Consider the following 4,555-nt stretch of genomic DNA (forward strand, 5'->3'; position numbering starts at 1 on the left):
TCACACCTCGGCAGAGAGATAATCAAAGCAATCAAAGGTGTGAATGGTTTCCAAACAGGTCAGTCAGGAAAACATTACATAAAAGAACAATGAGGTGGGGTCACATGTTGCAGATGCTGGGGTCTGTATGAAAAAAAACAGACAAAAAAACATTTTTTTTGCTGGAAATCACAGCAGGTCCGACCGCATCTGTGTAGAGAGAGCAACCAATGACGACTCGAGTCTGGATGACCCTACGTCAGGTGGGGTTACATGTAGCGTGACATGAACCCAAGATCCCGGTTGAGGCCATCCTCATGAGTGCGGAACTTGGCTATCAGTTTCTGCTCTACGATTTTGCGTTGTCGTGTGTCTCGAAGGTCGCCTTGGAGAATGCTTACCCGAAGATCGGAGGCTGAATGTCCTTGACTGCTGAAGTGTTCCCCGACTGGGAGGGAACACTCCTGCCTGGCGATTGTTGCGTGGTGTCCATTCATCCGTTGTCGAAGTGTCTGCATGGTCTCGCCGATGTTCCATGCTCCGGGGCATTCTTTCCTGCCACGTATGAGGTAGACAACGTTGGCCGAGTCACATGAGTAAGTACCATGTACCTGGTGGGTGGTGTCCTCACGTGTGATGATGATATCTGTGTTGATGATCTGTCATATCTTGCAGAGGTTGCCGTGGCTGGGTTGTGTGGTGTCGTGGTCGCTGTTCTCCTGAAAGCTGGGTAATTTGCTGCGAACGATGGTCTGTTCGAAGTTAGGCGGCTGTTTGAAGGCGAGTAGTGGAGGCGTGGGGATGGCCTTAGTGAGGTGTTCATCGTCATCGCTGACATGTTGAAGGCTGCGAAGAACATGGCGTAGTTTCTCCGCTCCGGGGAAGTACTGGACGATGAACGGTACTCTGTTGGTTGTGTCCCGTGTTTGTCTTCTGAGGAAGTCTATGCAATTTTTTGCTCTGGCCCTTCGGAATTGTCGATCGAAGGTTCGAGCGTCATATCCCATTCTTACGAGGGCGTCTTTCAGTGTCTGTAGGTGTCCATCGCGTTTCTCCTCGTCTGAGACAGATCCTGTGTATTCGCAGGGCTTGTCCATAGGGGATGGCTTCTTTAACGTGGTTAGTGTGCAAGCTGGAGAAGTGGAGCTTCCTGAGGTTGTCCGTGGGCTTGTGGTAGAGTGAAGTGCTGAGGTGTCTGTCTTTGATGGAGATTCGTGTGTCCAAGAATGAAAACGATTCTGAGGAGTAGTCCATGGTGAGTTTGATGGTGGGATGGAACTTGTTGATGTGATCATGTAGTCTTTTCAGTGATTCTTCGCCGTGGGTCCATAGGAAGAAAATGTAGTCGATGTATCTGGTGTATAGCATTGGTTGGACGTCCTGTGCAGCGAAGAAGCCTTGCTCGAACTTGTGCATGAAGATGTTGGCATATTGGGGTGCGAATTTTGTCCCCATGGCTGTTCCGTGTGTTTGGGTAAAGAACTGGTTGTCGAAGGTGAAGACATTGTGGTCAAGGATGAAGTGGATGAGTTGTAGGATGGCGTCTGGAGATTGGCTGTTGTTCGTGTTGAGTACTGAGGCTGTCGCAGCAATGCCGTCATCGTGGGGGATACTGGTGTAGAGTGCCGAGACGTCGATCGTGGTGAGGCGTGTTCCTGGTTCGACTTGTCCGTGGGTGCTGAGTTTCTGTAAGAGGACTGTAGTGTCGCGACAGAAGCTGGGGGTTCCCTGTCTGATGGGTTTCAGGATGTTCTTGACGTATCCAGAGAGGTTCTCACACAGGGTTCCGTTGCCTGATACGATAGGACGTCCGGGTGTGTTGGCTTTGTGTATCTTTGGGATGCAGTAGACGTCTCCCACGCGGGAAGTACATGGGATGAGAGTGCGTAGGATGCTTTGAAGGTCTGGATCGAAGCTCTTGATCTGTCTGTTGAGTTGGCATGTGTGTTCTTTGGTCGGATCTGTGGGTAACTGTCTGTAGTGTTCCTGGTTGTCCAGTTGTCGGTATGCTTCTTTGCAATGGTTCGTTCTGTTCTGTATGACGATGGCTCCTCCTTTGTCTACTGGTTTGATGATGATGTTGCGGTTGGTCTTGAGAGCGTGGATGGCGTTGTGTTGTGCTCGGGTTACATTCTGGACTATCTTCTGAGTGCGGCTGATGAACCTGGCGTTGATGCATCTACTGACAGCTTGAGCATACATGTCAAGCTTAGGGCAGCGACCCTCCGGAGGGGTCCGAATTGACTATTTCTTCTTCAGTTGCTGCACTGCAGATCCCTCTGTCTGCTGTTCCGGATCATTGGTTGTCTCATTGGGTTCGCTGCTGACATCTTGGGATTTGTGGAAGAATTCCCGGAGCCTCATTCTCCTGATGAATTCCTCTGTGTCTGCCGTGAGACCGATGGGGTCCATTTTGGTGGTGGGGCAGAAATTGAGCCCGCGGCTGAGAACTTCAATTTCGTCTGGTTGAAGGGTGTGGTCGGTCAAGTTGATGATGGACTTCCCTGTGGTTTCAACCGTGGTACCAGGGGAGGCTTGGTTGCTGCTGGTGGTGATGCCGAATTTCTCAAGCTTCCTGTTCCTGGTGTGCATGTAGGCAGTGTAGTTCCGTTGCCTCGTCTGTTTGGCGGTGTCTCCTAGCTGGTCTGCTGTGTCCTGAGCACAGGCTGAGAACATGGACTCTATCTTGGTTTCGAGTTTGCGGCGTCTGTTGTAGAGCTGGTGTACAAGATGGTTGAGGAGCGTGTGAGAGGTATGACGGCAGAGTCTCTCAGCGTAGTCTGAGTTGTAGGTCGACTTGAGTGGGTTCGTGATCTGTAGTCCTTTTGGGATATGGTCTGCTTTCTTGCATCTCTGTAGAAACTTGATGTCTGTGTCGATATGCACGACCTTCTTGGAGTTCCTCTCCACTTTTAGCCGGCAGTTTGTGGTGTCGATAGTAGCCATGGTGTGGAGATGCTGGTGTTGGACTGGGGTGGACAAATGTAAGAAGTCACACAACACCAGGTTATAGTCCAACAGTTTTATTTGAAATCACAAGCTTTCGGACCGCTGCTCCTTCATCAGGTGCAGTGGAGAGATGCATAAAGACACAGCTTACATAGTCAGAGAATAATGCCAGATGATTACAGGTAATCTTTCCAACTGCCATTTATCACACCTCGGCAGAGAGATAGTCACAGCAATCAAAGGTGTGAATGGTGTCCAAACAGGTCAGTCAGGAGAACATTACATAAAAGAACAATAAGGTGGGGTCACAAGGGTTCAAATGTTGCAGATGCTGGGGTCTGTATGAAAAGCATAAAACAGACAGAAAAAACATTTTTTTTGCTGGAAATCACAGCAGGTCCGGCCGAATCTGTGTACAGAGAACCAGCCAACGACGACTCGAGTATGGATGAACCTATGTCAGGTGGGGTTAGATGTAGCATGACATGAACCCAAGATCCCGGTTGAGGCCGTCCTCATTAGTGCGGAGCTTGGTTATCAATTTCTGCTCTACGATTTTGCATTGTCGTGTGTCTCGAAGGCCGCCTTGGAGAATGCTTACCCGAAGATCGGTGGCTGAATTTCCTTGACTGCTGAAGTGTTCCACGACTGGGAGGGAACACTCCTGCCTGGCGATTGTTGTGCAGTGTCCGTTCATCCGTTGTTGCAGTGTCTGCATGGTCTCGCCGATGTACCCTGCTCCGGGGCATCCTTTCCTGCAACGTATGAGGTAGACAACATTGGCCGAGTCACATGAGTATGTACCATGTACCTGGTGGGTCGTGTCCTCATGGGTGATGATGGTATCTGTGTTGATGATCTGGCATTTCTTGCAGAGGTTGCCGTGGCAGGGCTGTGTGGTGTCGTGGTCGCTGTTCTCCTGAAAGCTGGGTAATTTTCTGCAAACGATGGCCTGTTTGAGGTTAGGCAGCTGTTTGAAGGCGAGTAGTGGAGGTGTGGGGATGGCCTTAGCGAGGTGTTCATCATCATCGATGACATGTTGAAGGCTGCGAAGAACATGGCGTAGTTTCTCCTCTCCGGGGAAGTACCGGACGACGAAGGGTACTCTGTTGGTTGTGTCCCGTGTTTGTCTTCTGAGGAAGTCTATGCGATTTTTTGCTGTGGCCCGTCGGAACTGTCAATCGATGAGTCGAGCGTCATATCCCGTTCTTACGAGGGCATCTTTCAGCGTCTGTAGGTGTCCATCACGTTCCTCCTCGTCAGAGCAGTTTCTGTGTATTCGCAGGGCTTTTCCATAGGGGATGGCTTCTTTAACGTGGTTAGGGTGGAAGCTGGAGAAGTGGAGCATCCTGAGGTTGTCTGCGGGCTTGCAGTAGAGTGAAGTGCTGAGGTGTCCGTCTTTGATGGAGATTCGTGTGTCCAAGAATGAAACCGATTCTGAGGAGTAGTCCATGGAATTTGATGGTGGGATGGAACTTGTTGATGTTATCGTGTAGTCTTTTCAGTGATTCTTCGCTGTGGTTCCATAGGAAGAAAATGTCATCGATGTATCTGGTGTATAGCATTGGTTGGAGGTCTTGTGCAGCGAAGAAGTCTTGCTCGATCTTGTGCATGAAGATGTTAATTT

At 49.9% G+C, this 4,555-nt stretch overlaps 2 pseudogenes; both read right to left on the reverse strand.

Annotated features, from left to right (window-relative positions):
* Positions 1 to 248: 248 nt before the first annotated feature.
* LOC147092402 (uncharacterized) lies at positions 249 to 4,276 on the reverse strand (annotated as a pseudogene).
* LOC147092403 (uncharacterized) lies at positions 923 to 2,925 on the reverse strand (annotated as a pseudogene).
* Positions 4,277 to 4,555: the final 279 nt, after the last annotated feature.

This window comes from Somniosus microcephalus, unplaced genomic scaffold (genome assembly GCF_052327205.1).
Source record: "Somniosus microcephalus isolate GS21.2 unplaced genomic scaffold, FLI_Smic_1.0 unresolved_chr2, whole genome shotgun sequence".
Classification (NCBI taxonomy): domain Eukaryota; kingdom Metazoa; phylum Chordata; class Chondrichthyes; order Squaliformes; family Somniosidae; genus Somniosus; species Somniosus microcephalus.